This window comes from Capra hircus, chromosome 10 (assembly GCF_001704415.2).
Source record: "Capra hircus breed San Clemente chromosome 10, ASM170441v1, whole genome shotgun sequence".
NCBI classification, from domain to species: Eukaryota; Metazoa; Chordata; class Mammalia; order Artiodactyla; family Bovidae; genus Capra; species Capra hircus.
The window spans coordinates 38,295,003-38,313,820 of NC_030817.1; the positions used below are offsets into that span (position 1 = coordinate 38,295,003).

Sequence of the window (18,818 nt, forward strand, 5' to 3'; positions counted from 1 at the left end):
CCAAGGGGTCCCAGCTGCACCGCACAGTGCACTGGCGGGTAGGGGCCAGTCTGCCCTGCCGGCAGTGCCCCTGACCCGCCTGACCCGCGCCGCCGGCTGTCCCCCATGCGCGCTGGAAGCCCGGTGTAGCCTGCACTTGGCCTTGGTTCCCCGGGCTGTGGCGCCGGGCGGGGCAGCGGCGGGACCTTTCCGGAACTTTCCCGGGGAGTGGGGGGAGGCTCTCTCTCCCCGCCTCCAGCCTCCGCCCGGGGACCGCACGGGCCCCAGCAGAGGCCGCGAGCCCTGGCAGGAAGCGGCAGCTTTTACTGCGCCAACGCTGTGGCCCGAGGCTCCGCGCACCTCTGGGTAAGAGGCATCCCGCGGCCGATATCAGGCACTTGGCGAGGGAAAAGGGACCCGGCGGGGAGAGAGGTCACCCCTAAAGCCGATTGTTAACCCAGCTCTGTCCCGCATCTGGGACAGCGCGGCCCCTGTGCATCGCGTTCCATCCCGCTTCACACTTTTTTTCTCCACCCGCCGCATCCGCAGCTCTTGCAGCCCCTGCTGGAACCCGGGTCTTGTGACGTCCTGGGGTCGTGGAGCTGCTGCCCTGCGAGGGGGGGTTAAAAACCAATGTATCCGTGGTCTTGTGAATGGGAATTTCTTGGTGCCCTGGTGTGTAGGAATTTCTGGCATCTTCCACTTGTTGACTGTGTCACTCCGGCGTGGTCCCGGCGCGCAAGGGGTTCTCAACCCCCCGGGGTAGGAGGTGATGTCTGCTGGTCTGCCCACAGTGGGGCCCGTTTATCCACACAGCCTGTGGGATGGAGGGGTGGGGGCTCAAGAAGTATCCTTCAGCTATGGCTGGAACCAGCCATGGAGAGCATTTAGGGCCTGTGCTAAACAGGAACTGGTGGAAAGGGTTCTCTGGTGAAATTGGGGTGCTTTCCTTTCTCTTCGTTTCTCTCTTTTAATAATAAAAATCCCAACCTAGCCTCTTACTCAAAGACACAGGGAGCAGATCTCTGGATTTGCCTGGGCTGCCCGTTGCTGTGGTGTAGGGGTCTGACACATTTTTGTGCCATGTACCGCTTTGGCAGTTTTGGGGAAACTAAGGACCACTTTTAGGTTTAGTGCTTTTGAAGGTGTAAAATAAAAGGCAGAGTGTTATAAGGGAAACCTATTCCAAATCACTTGTCCAAATATTAAGAGAATTGATGTAGTAGTATATATGCCTTTTAAAAATAATGCATTAAGTGACATCATCTAGCAGTGGATCTAATAGCTATCATAATTTTGAAATAGTAACAAATAATATTTCAAGATTTGGGTAATGCCTGTAATATAAGAAAATATCTGTGATTTCTGTTGATGAAAAAGTCATAGTTACTGCATATATCTGCTGGGGTTTGTTGCCTGAGAAGAATGAAGTGTTTGTTACTCAGTTGTGTTAGATTCTTTGTGACCCTGTGGACTGTAGCCTGCCTGGCTCCTCTGTTCATGGGATTCCCCAGGCAAGGATGCTGGAGTAGGTAGCTATTCCCTTCTCCAGGGGATCGTCCCCACCGAGGGATCGAACCCAGGTCTTCTGCATTGCAGGTAGATTCTTTATCATCCGAGCTACTATTTAAAATGGAAGAAAGTGCTAAATTTTAGTTAGAGATTAGTGAAGATGAAGATGTAAATGTTTATTTTCTATGCAAGTTCCTGGTTAAGTGGAAGGTACTGCCCAGGAAGTCAGGTCACATGACTTCTGCTCTTGATGCTTCCACTGACTAGCAGCATGAGCTTGTCTTTTGGACTTCTTTTCACCTTGACTTCTTCACTGTACCGTGGAGATAATTATACCTTCCCCTGCATTTAAGGTGTCCAGGCACAAAGGAGCGAAATAAGTACTGTTTACTAGAACTTGTGTCCCTCTCTGGACCCCAAGCCATTGCCATTATGTCCCAGTCCTGGTACATAGAATGTGGTGGTGGTTCAGTCACTGAGTCCAGTCCCACTCTTGCCATCTTATGGAATGTAGCCCTCCAGGCTTTTCTGTCCTTAGGATTTCCCAGGCAAGATTACTGGTATGGGTAGCCATTTCCTTCTCCAGAAATTAGTCAATAAATATTTTTTGAATGGGTAAATACATTGGAAATTATTGCTTGTAACTACAACTAAAACACTCAGAATTTATCCAGGGGGCAGCTAGTGGTTTGTGAAATGACTCTGCTTAAAATAATCTGGGGTTTCTTTTTCCTAGTGGCTGAACACATCTGGAGCTGGAATGCTTGAAATGTCAGTCAGGGCCCTTGGGTCTGTGTGGGTCTTTGTGACTAGTGTTCTGCCAGAGAAAATGAAACTTGGTGTTTATAGGAAACTAGAACTCTTTTGCAGAACAGTTTCTCCTCCATCTTACCTGTGTCTAGGCTCGTTAATTTGATGTGATGTAACACAGGAAGTTGTCTTATAGGGAGTGGAGCCTGACCCATGATTAGGCATTTCTGGGCCCAGTGGCGCATTTCTCTTCCCTCTTTTCTTTTCACCTTCCCCTGCCCCATTGCACATTACATAACTCCTCTATGACCCTTAAAGATTTGGTAAGTAGGAGCAGTAGATGGAAGTTGCTACAGGCTGGCCAGATTAGACCTAAAGCCAGCTAGCTGCTTCTTAGTGCCCAGCCTTAAAAGTCTATGTAATCCAATAAATGTGGATGTTAATAGGAAGAAGAAAATCAGACTCAGCCAGGGACCCCTGTGATTTACTTTGTAAAATTGCTAAGTTGGGGTGGAAAGATGGGGAGAGAGCTTTGTAAAGAACAGTAAATTTAGAGCACACTGGGGCTTTCTATGGCCGCAACTTTGGAAGGGGCAAATACTGATATTATGAACTGAATTGCATCCCCTCAAAAATTCATATGTCGAAATCCTAATCACTGTTTCTTAGAATCTGACTGTTCAGAGAGAGGGTCTTTAAAAAGGGAATTAAGGTTAAATGAGATCATAAGGGTAGGACCCTAATCCATTATGACTAGTGTCTTTATGAAAAAAGGAAAAGACACCGGGGTGCATGTAGAGACAAGACCACATGAGGACGTAAGGAGGCCCAGGCCTAGGAGAGAGGCCTCAGGAGAAACTATATGTGCTGACACCTTGGTTTTGGACTTCCAGCTTCTAGAATAGTAAGAAATAAGTTTCTGCTGTTTGAGCGACCCAGTTTGTGGTATCTTGTTATGAAAGCCTGAGCAGAATACTACACAGGCTGAGGAATGTTAGATGGAATGTGAGCTCTTTCTTCCTTCCAAGCTCTTTCTTGAAGGTTACACTGACCTTCAAGGCTCTATGTTCCAAATGATGTTGCTAAAAGATGGAGGAGGAAGGCTCAGCTCAAATAAGTTTTCTTTTGCGGAGCCACTGACATTTCTGATTCAATTTTTGCTGTAGGATAGCCTGATGAGGCAGACTAATTAAATCTGGACTTTGCCCTTTGAAAACAAAAGGTTAAGCACCTGACCCTTTGGTTCTGCAGATCCATGGGATGAACCCTCCATGCCACATGTCTGGTTGCCTGAGTGGGGTTGACTCTCAGGGTAACTAGGAATATCGAAGTGAAAAGAGTTGGTTAATATATCAAAATATTATATTGCTGCCTTTACATAGGGCCCCAAGGGACCCTGATCTTGAACTACCAGCCTCCAGAACTGTTAGAACATACATTTCTGTCATTTAGCCATTTTTCTTTTTCTCTTGTTTGGTTTTGTTTTTAAGGGCAGCTCTAGCAAGTAAATAGATCTGGGCACTCTATTCTAAGTCGTGATCCCAGCAGGTCCTTCAGTTTCTCTTAGGACCCCTCTCCCTTACCTACCCAAGAGAATCTCATATGCTCTTTCTGGAGACACTCTGTATTGTCCCTTGGATCCTGTCTGAGGTTGTTAAGGCCTTCTTCCCCTTCATGATCCTGACAGTTAGGAAAAAACAGAACTTGACATCTTAAGCAAATGACCAGCCTAGTTGCTGAGCCATGTACAGAGCAGATGCTTTATAATTGCGTGGTGGGTGATGGGTTGATGGTGCTGGTGATGATTCTTAAGGACCATGGGGTAATTCCTTTCTAATCATAATGATTTTCCAAGTTTTGACCCTAGCTTGGTCCTCAGGGAGCTTTCATTTCATGCAGCAAGCTCCGGCCCTATCTACAGTAATGGAGAGAAGATACCTCTGTTTTTATCCTGGGACCAGTCTCTAACTTCTGGGGCCTGTGGTGATTTCACTCTGTGTACTTTCTCTTTTCCTTGGCAGTTTGCTTTAAGGCAGCCCATGATGTCTTCATAGGAAAATAATGGGTTTGAATAATCACCTTGCTACAGTACAGAATGTGAGAGCATTCCAAGGAGGTTCTGGGTTTAGTAGACGTGGTTTTGTGTTTCTGTAAGCCTGTGAATGGTGCTCGAGGTAGGGGACTAGACATCCTCTTTTTTGGCCAACTGGGTTTGCATGGTAATCACGAGCCTTTCAAGGTCTAGGTGGTCAAACCTAAGCTTGTTTTGAGTCACAGAGAAGGAGGGGCCTTTAAAGTCAGCTGGACGCAGTGACTTATTTTACACTTCTGGAAATGGACTCAACGTGGTTGTGACTTGCTCATGGCTCCACAGTGTCTGTTTCCTTACTTATAAAACAGGGGTAATAATACCAACTTCTCAGGTTGTTGTGAGAAATTATGTGAAGAACATAACCTGTCCTGTCACATAGAAAACCTTCGGTGATTTTTTTTTTTTCTGATGTTTTCCTTGTTTCTGGGATAGTCACAGCGACTCCCAGTGAATCTTGGTCAGACTTGGGGGAACATAAAGGGAGATATGGTTCCTATTCTGTTTATGTTCAAGCCCTGGCAACAAACCCTTGTCATTCTTTGCTGCAGTAATTCAGAGCCCAATCAGTTTAAAGAGTTAGTAGAACAAGTATTCCCATTTGAGTATCTGCTTGTGGACCTGTTTCCCTTTCCCCCTCATTTAGAGGATCACAACGTTTAGAGAAGGAAGGCACCTTTGAACCTATGCAATTCAATCCTTTATTCCATTGTTGAAGAAAACATAACCCAGAATAGTTAAGGATGAGCTCTACCTGGCACTACCTGGAATGTGGATTTGGGTCTCTGACTGCTGACATATCCTCATACAAGGCTTATGCAGTAGTGGGGAACTGTGTCATTAATCTAGATGTAGGAAAGACACGAGCTTGAGGAACCTGGTACACCTGTTACCTGGCACCCCCTCATTCTGTCTTAACCATTAAAGGATTGAATTTGGCATCTTTTCAATCACATTCAAAGAACACTTGTATAACTTATGATTAAAGAGTCCCTTCTCATTGTGTTAAGACCTCGCATGCTGGATTCCAGGCAACAATATGCCTGACAAATTGGCCAGTCCCTGTTTATAATGAAACTCCATTCCTCAGAGTCTTCTTGTATGTGAAACTCTGAGTGGGAATCATGGCACTCCTGAGGCTGATGCATACTTTTATTGTGATCATTGAGTGGGTTCAGGAGACCAAGGCAAAGCTGGATCCTTGCTGTGTGACTGGAAGCAAATTAATTCTATGTTAGGCTCCCGCTGTCCTGTGTGTCTTGCTCTACAGTCCCCAGATGGACATGCACAGGCTTATGCATATGTTGAAACCTTCAGTATACTTACTTGACTGAAGGCCAACTGTGAATGGTGGGGTTAAAAGGGAGCCAGATTGTGATGTTTTATGCACTAGAACATGAGAGGTCAAGCAAGCAAGGAATCAAGGCATTTCCCCCCATATAATTCAGTCAAAACCTGAAAATTTTCAGTTGCAATAATCCAATTGACTGACATTTTTCCCCTTTTCTGAGCTGTAGTGTGAGCTGATTTCCCTCCCATGAACAGAGTTTCTGTTTTCTGCTTAGTTAATATATGGTTTGGGGAAATCATCAGTCCTTCCCTATTATAAGGCTTTCTGACTGTAAAATGTATATAGGCTAGGGAAACTGGTAGGAAATTTCTCAGCAGCAAAGGGAGCCAGTGTTTCATTGCTGCGTCCTCATTAGTAACTCTTAATCAGCAATTCTTTAAAGAAAATTCCTACAGTTCCCTCCTAAAGAGTTAGAGAACTAAAGAACCCCAATGCAATTCTAAGCGCTGAATCATCAAGGAGCTGTGTGGGATTGTTTCCTGGGTCTATTTGCTCCTGGTCCACACCTAGAGCACTAGTCTCACAGCTTAATGTTTAAACAAACATTTGACATTGCAACAGCTCTAGCGGTTGAGTTCTGACATGGCCCTGCAGGCCTAAATGAAGGTTGCTCCATTTCTTTATTTGTTAACAAAATAGTAATCCAGTTCCTGAACACACAGGCGATGCCATTACTCAAGGGGAGGTGAGCCAAGAGGAAGGGTGCTGCCTGTATAATCCCTCGGTGGGCTCCACTCCTTTGGCTCTCAAGGTTCTCAGAGGGTGTGGATTCCTTCTCTCCCTTGGTGCTTTGGACCTTTGCTGCACTTACACCCTCTCTTCCATATAGCCGCCCAGAGCAAGGTCCCATTTCACATCCTTCCTTCTTTATCCGCTGTGGCTAATTTGTCACAAACATGGCTTCAACATCGGTTTTGGATTCACACCTTCGTCTCTCTTCTCATGTGGGTTCTCATTCCAAACCCTGGCTGGTTCCTAAATTTCTGAATCAGCTACTGAATGATCTGTATATCCCTGGTCTTCTTACTCATCCCGGGCTCCTCAGTGCGTAGCACAGTGCCTGGCACATAGTAAACACTCAAAAATGCTGAATTCAACTGAATTGCTCTAAGTCATCCCCTCAACTCCCTCGCGGGGTCTTCTTCAGTTTCCTTAAGAACTTCAAGGGCTCTCATTGCCATTAGCAGGGACCACAGCTCACACGCAGCCAGGGCTGAGCAGTAACAAATACAAATCTTGGCTCTGTGGGGCTGGGTGAGCTTTAACTTCGTTCAGGGTGTAGATGGGCAGTGACCAATCTAGAGATGGGCAGTTCCAGCTGAGAGCTGACATGGGAGAATGTGGGCTTAGTGTTGTCAGAGAGGCCAATGATCTGGAATTTTGAAGGTGTGTGTGTGTGCTCCCTTCAGTCGTGTCCGACTCTTTGCAACCCTATGGACTGTAGCCCTCCAGGCTCCTCTGTCCATGGAATTCTCCAGGCAAGAATACTGGAGTGGGTTGCCATGCCCTCCTCCAGGGGATCTTCCCAACCCAGGGACTGAACCTGTGTCTTTTATGTCTCCTGCATTGGCAGGTCGGAGAAGGCAATGGCACCCCACTCCAGTACTCTTGCCTGGAAAATCCCATGGACTGAGGAGCCTGGAAGGCTGCAGTCCATGGGGTCGCGAAGAGTCAGACACGACTGAGAGACTTTACTTTCACTTTTCACTTTCATGCATTGGAGAAGGAAATGGCAACCCACTCCAGTGTTCTTGCCTGGAGAACCAGGGACTGGGGAACCTGGTGGGCTGCTGTCTATGGGGTTGCACAGAGTCGGACATGACTGAAGTGACTTAGCAGCAGCAGCAGCATTGGCAGGTGGGTTCTTTACCAGTAGCGCCACCTGGCATATTCAAAATTTTTAATATTGGGTTAGTAATGTTATCACATTACTAATTCAGAATTTAGGCAGAATTTGTGAGTCAAACAAAACACAGCTCTGGTCTGCATTGGGACTGCAGGTTGCTTCTTTGTGACCCTTAGATTAGATGACTATTGTCTAGGATTAAAGCTTCCAACCCCAAACTTTACTTAACGTATGCCCACCCAGTCTTCTTTCTCCCTCTTCCCAGTGGACTCTGGTTTAGACTCCCTTCCTCCTTGCCCACAGTTGTGCCATGCTCATTCTAGGTGATTCTGTTTCCTAAATCTCTTAACTGTCCCAGACTAGCTCAGACAGGCCCTGGCCTAGACTTCCCTGTTTCTGCCCAAACAATTCCTCTCTCTTCAGCTGCCTAGATGTCAACGTTGGCTTTTGTTTTGTTTTCCTGAAGGGGCCCTTCCTACCTCTCATTCAATCATTCTCTTTCCCTTTTCTCTGTCTTATCTAAATTTTTATTTGTATTTCTAATGCTAACACTGCATTAGGCCCTTATCATTACACCTGGACCTCTGCACTAGTTTCCTGGTTTCCAGACCTGGTTTTGCCTCTCCGATTTAATTTCTCCCTGACACTAGATCCATTTTTTCAAAGCTGCCTCCTCTGTTCTATCGCTTCTTAAAACTTTTTTTTTTGTTTTTCAGTATAAAGCCTCAGTTTGCTAGCATGGCCCTTTATAATTGGACTGTGATGTTTCCTTATTATCTACTCCTCTCAATGTCAGTCAATTCTGGTTGGCCTTTCCAGCTTATTAGTCAGAGTCTTGGGAAATACTTGGCATGCTCGAGGCTGTTAAGAGGGTTTAATGAAACAACTGTTTACAAAGGTGTGGGCAGGGTTAAGGGGAACCAAAAGAGTAGTGAAGCAAATGTATTGATTTGGGGCATGAAGAAGCAAGCAGAGGGAGTGATTACTGGCACCTTGGGAAAAAACTGTAGCTGAGAAGAGGGCCACCCCACAAGAGCCAAGGCCTTTGGCTGGAGCAATCCAGTATTGCTGAGCCGAAGCTTGGGGTCCGGGCAACAAATATCCTGATTTCATTCTTTTCCCATCCTCTAATCTACTGGTGCCTCCCACTGGCTGACTCCACCTGGAAGCCAGAGAACCATGGAGGCCAGCTGATGCCCATCTCACAGGTGAGCTCTCAGGGCTTGGAGAGAGCAGAGGCAGCTGGGGAGAGGCCTGGAGGGTGGTAGCCCACTCTTTTACTTGCTTAAGCTGTTCCATCTCCCTTGGTGTACCCTTGCATAGCATCTCCACTTGTCCAAATGCTGCCAGTCTTTTATCTCTTGCTCAGATCATGTCTGTTTCACCAAACTGTCATTGGTTATTTCTTCTCTCCTGAAAACACCAGAGGTGTTTAGTTCCTACTGATTACATTGCATTTTGCGCCTTCAAGTTATGTCTAAGAACTGGGATATAAACCCAGAGGTTTGGAAACCAACGCCAACTTTCCTCCCCACCGATCCAGAGATGATGTAGGTGGTGAAAAATATAGGTGCCTCATTTTTTGGCAGCTGTTCCTGAGAAGGTGGCTAGAGAGTGCTACACTCTTGGTAGGGTACAGAGGTTTTCTGCCTGCTGCCCCCAACTGTCTGAACCCAAGAGATGACAAGAAGGACTCAGATGCTCCATAAGTGTTGTGAAGATAGATGGGACCAGAGTCTCAAACCATCAGGCAATTTCAGACTCTCTGGGAAAACAGATGCGTCCAAATGCCAACAAATAAACAATGACCACAAGAAAGTTCTAAGAAGGGCAGGAGAGGTACCACAGTTTGTAGACCAGCCTGGCTGGAGGCACTACAGAAGCGGGGACTTGGGCTGGACTTTGGGCCATGGCTAAGATGAAGAAACGGAAGGAGGGAGCATTTCAGGAAGGCGTTATAGTGGAGGGTGAGGGACTAATGTGTTCTCCATTCCACTAGCATGCAAGTTCTGTCAGCACAAGGACCTGATGTGACATGTTCACTATTCTATTCCCAGCATCCAGCACAGCTCCTGTCATAATGAAGGATAAGATCTCCGTCACTGCCTTAGTCCGCTTGGGCCCCTATAACAAATATAGTAGCCCCCTCTTATTGGTGGGGGAATATGTCCCAAGACCTCTTCAGTGAATTCCTGAAACCATGCATAGTACCGAATCCTGTATATACTGTTTTTCCCTCTACCTACACATCTGTGATAATATTTAACTTATAAATTAGGTACAGTAAGAGATTAACAATAAGAATAAAATAGAACAATTAGAACAGTGTAGTATAATGAAAGTTGTGTGAATATCATCTCTCAAAATATCTTATTTATGAATTTAATATAAATTTAGTTTTCCATCCCAGCTAAGCACGTATCACTCTGGGGTTGTAACTTTTACAGTTTGAGGTGTGACAGCAAACTAGCATGAATTTCTTTTTCTTTTTCATCGCAGTTTCATGATAGGTTTGTTCTTATCATACCGCTTACCAATCTCAGCATAGGGTCCCCCCCCCCCCCCCGCCCTTTATTGAAAACCTTCACCTTTTCATTTAAAGGAAGCACTTTATGGCTTTTTTTGGCCTTATTCAAATTGTCAGAATCACTACTCTTGTGTTTTGGGACCTTTATTAAGTAGAAGAAGGGTAACTTGAACACAAGCACTGCAATACAGTTTATCTGATAGCTGAGGTGGCCACTAGGTGACTAACTGGTGGAATAAGCTGGACGAAGGGAGGTCATGTCCCACGTGGGATGCAGCAGGATGGTATGAAATTTCATCACTCCACTCAGAGGAGCATGGAGGTTAGACTATGTGAATTGTTTATTTCTGAAATCTTCCATTTAATATTTTTGGACTGCCATTCACTGTACATAACTGAAACCACAGAAAGCAAAGCTGTGAATAAGGGGATCTATGGTACCACAGACTGCTGCTGCTGTTTAGTTGCTAAGTCATTTCTGACTCTTTTGTGACCCCATGGACTGTAGCTTGCCAGGCCCCTCTGTCCATGGGATTTCCCAGGCAAGAATCCTGGAGTGGGTTGCGTTTCCTTCTCCAGGGCATCTTTCAGACCCAGGGATTGAACTGGTGTCTCCTGCACTGGCAGGTGGGTTCTACCATGGAGCCACTTAGGAAGCCTGTACCAAAGACTAACTGGCTTATATACAGCAGAAATTTATTTCTTGTAGTTCTAGAGCCTGGAAAGTCCAAGACCAAGGTACTGGCATGGTTGGGTCAGGGCCGATGTCATTTCTTTGTGTCCTCACATAGTAAAAGGGGTGAGGGACCTATCTGGACCCTCTTTTATAAGGGCACTAATACCATTCATGAGGGCTCCACCCTCAGGACCTAATCAACCCCAGAGGCCCCACCTCCTGACTAACACCATAACCTTTGGGAGTTAACATTTCAGCATGTGGATTTTTTTTGGGGACACAAATGTTCGGGCCATAGAGTGAATTAACAGATGGCTGGATTTATTTAGTACCTTTACATGTCAGATGTATACGTGATGAATGAAAGTAGAACTTCATTGAGAAAAACTGTATTGGGTATGGAGGAAAACGTAAACACTTTCAAGCTAGGAAAAAAAGATGTGCACACATCTCATCACCTTTAATTTTCCAATATTTAAATTAGACCTTCTAACATTAAAAAAACAAAACTTTCCCCTGAAATTTGGCTCACCTTGCTCTTGGCCTGCATTATCAGCAGCTGGCAAGCTCTGCTGTTCTTCCGTTAGCATCTAAAGCTACTAGACTGGGAATGGGACCAGGGCAGATGGGGAAATTGCTATGTGTCAGCACAAGTCCTCGTGTGTAGCAAGTATGCCGTGCATACTTGTGGAAACACTCTTAGCTATAGCAGCACTGTGATGATGCAAATTTCATGTAACTCTTTCCATAAAGATATACTTGCACATTTAGTGTTGCTAAATGTAATTTAATCTGAATACCTTTTGTGTAGGAGACAAATCTGTAAATAAAAATACAGCTTAGACAATGTTTTTTGAGCACTTCTGATTGATGGCACTTCCCTTTTTATCAAGGTTAAATGAGTGAAAAAGATGAGAACTTTCCTTGGTGGAGAAGATACCTTGTTTCGATACTGCAGGTGAAAGAGTGTGACAAAAGAAAGGAAGGCCCCATGCTGTATTCTTCAGGAGTAATTATTGCATTAAAAAATCATACCATAGCTGCGTTATTTAATTGAAAAATTTGGCCCACTCATTCACATAATTATAACATTCAACAGTAATACATAATTAAATTGCCTTTTAAATGCCACCTGACAGTTGAGTGGATTTGTAAGGAGGAGCAGAGCAAAATTTGTTAAACATGTAAAATCTTCCATCTGACTGAATAGTAGTGAATGCATTTTAGTGTAAGTATATTAAAATGTACCTGAGATTTGTTTTCAATCAGGCATGGTGAGGCCAGCCCATCAGGAGATGACTGCCATGAAAGACGAAGCTTTGACTCCCAGTTCCCTAGGAACAGGAGGCCTGCTCCACCGCACTGGGTCACATGGGGAAGCACCCAGATTGGTCAGGAGGAAGGCAAATTAAGGGGAAAGCATGGGCAAAACCTGGGTTTCCCTGGTGGCTCAGATGGTAAAGAATCAAGACCTGGGTTTGATCCCTGGGTTGGGAAGATCCCCTGCAGATGGGAATGGCTACCCACTCCAGTGTTCCTACCTGGAGAATCCCATGGACAGAAGAACCTGGAGGGCTATGGTCCATGGGGTTGCAAAGACTTGGCCACAACTGAGTGACTAACACTTTCACTTTTCATGGGCAAAACCTATGGTGTGATTTTCATGAGGCAGGGGGAGCAGACTGACCAGGTTTGGTGCTGGCTAATTTGAATAATTTTAGTGGCTCTGGACTGTAGGGGCTGCCCTCGTTGTCTTGATGTCTGGCCCTGGGATGATTAGGGGCGAGGAATATTGCCTTCTGGAATGTAAAAGCCAGATAGAGGGAGTGGTTCAGGTTTGGGCTCTGGGTTGGCTGGTATAATTACCAAAGGTGTGCTTCCAGACTGAGGTGTCTACATTTTTAGAAGTTGGCTAGTCCTAGAAACAGTGTTTCTTTGGGACTAAAGCTTCCCTGGTGGCTCAGAGGTTAAAGCGTCTGCCTCCACTGTGGGAGACCTGGGTTTGATCCCTGGGTCAGGAAGATCCCCTGGAGAAGGAAATGGCAATGCACTCCAGTATTCTTGCCTGGAGAATCCCATGGACAGAGGAGCCTAGTAGGCTACAGTCCACGGGGTCGCAAAGAGTCGGACATGACTGAGCGACTTCACCTTCAATAAAGCCCCCAGATGTCAAACAATCGTAAAATACAGAAATTAAAAACATGACTAATACAGTAGGATTCAGAATATCTCCAGGAAGGTTTCAGGAAGTGTCTTATCCAGTGCCACTGATAAATGCTGCAGATATGCCTACAGACTTGACTTGCATGTGCTTCAGATTGAGATGTGATCACATTAAGGAACCATAGCATTTTGAGCGGAGAAGGCAATGGCAGCCCACTCCAGTACTCTTGCTGGAAAATCCCATGGACGGAGGAGCCTGGTAGGCTGTAGTCCATGGGGTCGCTAAGAGTTAGACATGACTGAGCGACTTCACTTTCCCTTTTCACTTTCATGCATTGGAGAAGGAAATGGCAACCCACTCCAGTGTTCTTGCCTGGAGAATCCCAGGGACTGGGGAGCCTGGTGGGCTGCCGTCTATGGGGTTGCACAGAGTTGGACACGACTCAAGCAACTTAGCAGCAGCAGAAGCAGCAGCAGCAGCATTTTGAAGGGCAGTGTGTATCAATTTCACGGCAATCCAATCATGGTGACAATTTCCCTCTGATAGTTTAAGTCAGAGGGTGTGATGGCTACTGTTATGTATCAACTTGACTGGGCCATAGGGTGCACAGACATTTGGTTAAACATTATTCTGGGTGTGTCTATGAGAGTGTTTCTGGAGGAATCAGTAGACAGGGTAAAGAAGGTTGCCCTACCCAATGTGGGTGGTGTCATACAATTAGCTGAAGGTCTGAATAGAACAAAAATGCTGACACTCCCACGAGTAACAGAGATCTCAGAAGAATCCTAAATCACCAAGAATCCAGACATTTATTGTGACTTATTTTCTCATTCAGTATTATCTAATTTTGTATCTGTAAATTTGGTCCCCAAGTTGTATAGGCGTCCCCGGATCTGCCTATAAGGCTCCCCTTCTGGGGCATGTCATGTGAGGGCCCAGCAAAGAGGTCGTCCAGAGATCTAGAGCTGGAGAAGGTCCAGACTGGGAGCTTACCACCTCTGAATTGCTGGCACCTTCTAATGCCTGCATTGCTGCTCCTTAGGGCATACAGGAAAAGTTGCTTTACATAGAAAGAACTCTTTGTGGCTCTGGTCTCGCTGCAGATTCAAGCGACTTTTGGGAGATCACCTTGGGCCTCTGAGCCTCAGTTTTCCCATTTGTAAAGTGGTATCAATACCTCCAGTGTAGGCTCAGGTATGGGCCTTGTGAATTGTAAAGTTCTAGGCACATGGGAGGGAAGTATGATGATAATTGTGTTGCTACTTGTATTTCTGTTATCTTGCTATTACTTGAAATATGCATAGACGTAGCATTTCAGTGACTAAAGAGCAAAGCTAATGTCCATCCTGACATGCAGTTGTTTGCTGTTTCATTCATTCTAATTTTTTATTGTGGAAACTTTCCAGAATATCCCAAAAAACCACAGATTACGACAAGGAATGCCCATATAAATCCATAAATTGGCTTCAAATTATCAACTCTGAAATAATGCCATTTGTAGCAACATGGATGGACCTAGAGATTATTACACTAAGTGAAGTCAGTCAGACAGAGACAAACATCATATGATATCACTTGTATGTAAAATCTGAAAAAAATGGTGCAAATGAATTTAAAAAACAGAAATAGACTCACATAGATAACAAATTTATGGTTACCAAAGGGGAAAGGAGGGGCAGGGATAAATTTGGAATTCGGAATTAGCAGATACAGACTATATATAAAACAGATAAACAACAAGGACCTACTACTGTAGAGTGCAGGGAACTATATTCAATATCTTATAGTAACCTATAATGGAAAATAATCTGAAAAAGTATATATACACACATACACACATACATATATATCTGAATCACTTTGCTATATACTTGAAACGTAAATCAACTATACTTCAATAAAAAATTAAAATTTAAAAAATATTATCAACTCATGGCCAATCTTGTGTCATCGACACTCCTACCTACTTGCCACTTGTAATATTTGCAAGCAAATCCGAATGATTTCAACTGTAAGAATATCAGTATGTATTTTTAAATTTTAAGAGCCCTTAAAATTGTATTAATGTCAATACTGTTATTCTACCTGGCTCATTCCCCCCAAAACTTAAATTTTCTCTTCCAATTTGCTTAGTAAACTAAAATTTAATATCATATATTCTCTCCCATCTCACTCCATGGGGCATAATCTACATTATATCTGAATGTAAATAACATTCAGCTGGTAGGCATTTTCCTTGAGTTATCTCTTAAGTCTAATGCTGTGAGACTCAACGGAGGAGTCAGTTTGAATTAAACTCTCATCTTCAATTAGTCATGTGACCTTAAGCAGGTACTCCACTTTACACTAAACTTCAGTTTTCTTTTCTGTAAAATGGGGATACTAACACTCTCTTTACAAAGTTATTGTAAGGAGTCTGTCTCTGAGATACCATAAGTACAACTAAAACGCTCAACAAGTGTTAGCTGTTACTGTTATCACAGTCTCTCCATACTTTTTCTTATTGAATCCTGTCTTCTGGAAGTAATTTGGTGGAGAGATGTAAATAACTGATGATCAGTTCAGTTCAGTTGCTCAGTCGTGTCTGACTCTTTGCGACCCCATGAATCGCAGCACGCTAGGCCTCCCTGTCCATCACCAACTCCCGGAGTTCACCCAGACTCACATCCATCGAGACAGTGATGCCATCCAGCCATCTCATCCTCGGTCGTCCCCTTCTCCTCCTGCCCCCAATCCCTCCCAGCATCAGAGTCTTTTCCAATGAGTCAACTCTTCGCATGAGGTGGCCAAAGTACTGGAGTTTCAGCTTCAGCATCATTCCTTCCAAAGAAATCCCAGGGCTGATCTCCTTCAGAATGGGCTGGTTGGATCTCCTTGCAGTCCAAGGGACTCTCAAGAGTCTTCTCCAATACCACAGTTCAAAAGCATCAACTCTTTGGCGCTAAGCCTTCTTCACAGTCCAACTCTCACATCTATACATGACCACAGGAAAAACCATAGCCTTGACTAGACGGACCTTAGTCGGCAAAGTAATGTCTCTGCTTTTGAATATACTGTCTAGGTTGGTCATAACTTTTCTTCCAAGGAGTAAGCGTCTTTGAATTTCATGGTTGCAATCACCATCTGCAGTGATTTTGGAGCCCAAAAAAATAAAGTCTGACACTGTTTCCACTGTTTCCCCATCTATATCCCATGAAGTGATGGGACCGGATGCCATGATCTTAGTTTTCTGAATGTTGAGCTTTAGGCCAACTATTTCCCTCTCCACTTTCACTTTCATCAAGAGGCTTTTTAGTTCCTCTTCACTTTCTGCAATAAGGGTGGTGTCATCTGCATATCTGAGGTTATGGATATTTCTCCCAGAAATCTTAATTCCAGCTTGTGTTTCTTCCAGTCCAGCATTTCTCATGATGTACTCTGCATAGAAGTTAAATAAGCAGGGTGACAATATACAGCCTTGACGTACTCCTTTTCCTATTTGGAACCAGTCTGTTGTTCCATGTCCAGTTCTAACTGTTGCTTCCTGACCTGCATATAGATTTCTCAAGAGGCAGGTCAGGTGGTCTGGTATTCCCATCTCTTTCAGAATTTTCCACAGTTTCTTGTGATCCACCCAGTCAAAGGCTTTGGCATAGTCAATAAAGCAGAAGTAGATGTTTTTCTGGAACTCTCTTGCTTTTTCCATGATCCAGCAGATGTTGGCAATTTGATCTCTGGTTCCTCTGCCTTTTCTAAAACCAGCTTGAACATCAGGGAGTTCACGGTTCACTTATTGCTGAAGCCTGGCTTGGAGAATTTTGAGCATTACTTTACTAGTGTGTGAGATGAGTGCAATTGTGCAGTAGTTTGAGCATTCTTTGGCATTGACTTTCTTTGGGATTGGAATGAAAACTGAGCTTTTCCAGTCCTGTGGCCACTGCTGAGTTTTCCAAATTTGTTGGCATATTGAGTGCAGCACTTTCACAGCATCATCTTTCAGGATTTGAAACAGCTCAACTGGAATTCCATCACCTCCACTAGCTTTGTTCGTAGCGATGCTTTCCCGGGTCCACTTGACTTCACATTCCAGGATGTCTGGCTTTAGATAAGTGATCACACCATCATGATTATGTGGGTCGTGAAAATCTTTTTTGTACAGTTCTTCTGTGTATTATTGCCACCTCTTCTTAATATCTTCTGCTTCTGTTAGGTCCATACCATTTCTGTCCTTTATCGAGCCCATCTTTGCCCAAAATGTTCCCTTGGTGTCTCTAATTTTCTTGAAGAGATCTCTAGTCTTTCCCATTCTGTTCTTTTCCTCTATTTCTTTGCATTGATCACTGAAGAAGGCGTTCTTATCTCTTCTTGCTATTCTCTGGAACTGTGCATTCAGATGCTTATATCTTTCCTTTTCTCCTTTGCTTTTCACCTCTCTTCTTTTCAGAGCTATTTGTAAGGCCTCCCCAGACAGCCATTTTGCTTTTTTGCATTTCTTTTCCATGGGGATGGTCTTGATCCCTCTCTCCTGTACAATGTCACGAACCTCATTCCATAGTTCATCAGGCACTCTATCTATCAGATCTAGGCCCTTATATCTATTTCTCACTTCCACTGTATAATCATAAGGGATTTGATTTAGGTCATACCTGAATGGTCTAGCAGTTTTCCCTACTTTCTTCAAGTTTAGTCTGAATTTGGTAATAAGGAGTTCATGATCTGAGCCACAGTCAGCTCCTGGTCTTGTTTTTGTTGATTGTATAGAGCTTCTCCATCTTTGGCTGCAAAAACCTTAGTTAAAAGGCCCAGAAGGCCCAAGGGGGAGGAGCTAATGAAGGAGGCGAGCCTTCCAGGCATTTTGCCACCTGGGCAGTAGGTATAAGCCCAACCCATGCTGTGTGTAGATGAGGTTCACTTGTGTCTCAGAGACTGGGGCCCACAGAGATCCAGAACTTCAGGACTTCACAGTTCTGTGTAAGCTTGATAGGGAAGCTGGAGGCCCAGAGTGCAGGTAGGAGAAATGGGGTAGGTGGCAAATGCTGGAGGCTGCCTGTTGTCTGTTTTTCCTCTTTGGTTTTGAAAGTTTATATGAAGGTGATGTAAACTTTCAAAACCAAAGAGGAAAAACAGACAACAGGCAGCCTCCATGAAGGTGATATGTTAAAAAGATGGCCTTGTGGTTATTGAAACCCCAAGCAAAGAGGGCCCAGCCTGTTGTGGGCTTGAGATAAAATAATAGTGACCCATACAAAGACCCCTCAGTTTCCTCAAGAGCAAAAATAACTGAAAGAGTGACTATAAGTCCTGTTGGCCTGGTGGATCTTTTGTTAAGATGCTCTGAATAATCCTTGTTTAGAGGCCAGCTCTGTTTGAACTCAGCCAAGTGTCCTAGCTGACACCCAGTGAGTGGCATGTCACATGGCCCAGGATTACGGAGCTCTCGACACTGGCAGTCTGCACTGATTTTCCCAGAAGGGCTGGCTGTGGAAAGGTGTGGAGTTCCAAAGACTTGTCTGGACCAGGACCCCAGATCAGCAGCCAGAAATGTAAGTAGGAGGCGCCTCGCAGGCTGTCTTATCTTTCAATTAGCAGGGCTTTTATTTCTTCAGTCAGACTACAGATATAGCAGAACATTTATTTTGATTCTTTGATGGAAGCACTCAATTGATTTAGGATTAATTGAGGAATTTTTATCTCACTTAAAAGTATGACATTATTTAATTAGAACATGTATTTGATAAATGAAATACATTTATTTCCATTAAATAAATGTGGCACTTGTTAAAAGAAAGTTAACTTTGCCTTATTGATTGTTTTAAAAAGAGTGTTTGTTTCACTTTGTAAGAGTGTAGAGAGAAAGCAGCTACGTTTCCTGCATTGTTGGTAATTCTTATTTCTTAACTTCAGGTATATGTGTTTCAGGCTACCTTCTAGGGAGACTCAGAGAC

The 18,818-nt window shown here is 44.3% G+C and overlaps 1 protein-coding gene across 3 annotated transcripts in view; it reads left to right on the forward strand.

Annotated features, from left to right (window-relative positions):
• The window catches only part of SQRDL (sulfide quinone reductase-like (yeast)), a 53,387-nt gene continuing 34,788 nt past the window's right edge, over nucleotides 220-18,818 (forward strand). The window contains exon 1 of one of the 3 annotated variants that reach the window (XM_018054155.1): nucleotides 220-345. The gene's annotated coding sequence lies outside the window, so the exon portion shown is untranslated. Of the gene's footprint in view, nucleotides 346-8,516; nucleotides 8,736-18,284; nucleotides 18,417-18,818 lie in introns of those variants that run through there. The other 2 variants (XM_018054156.1, XM_005709671.3) reach the window with 2 other exon arrangements.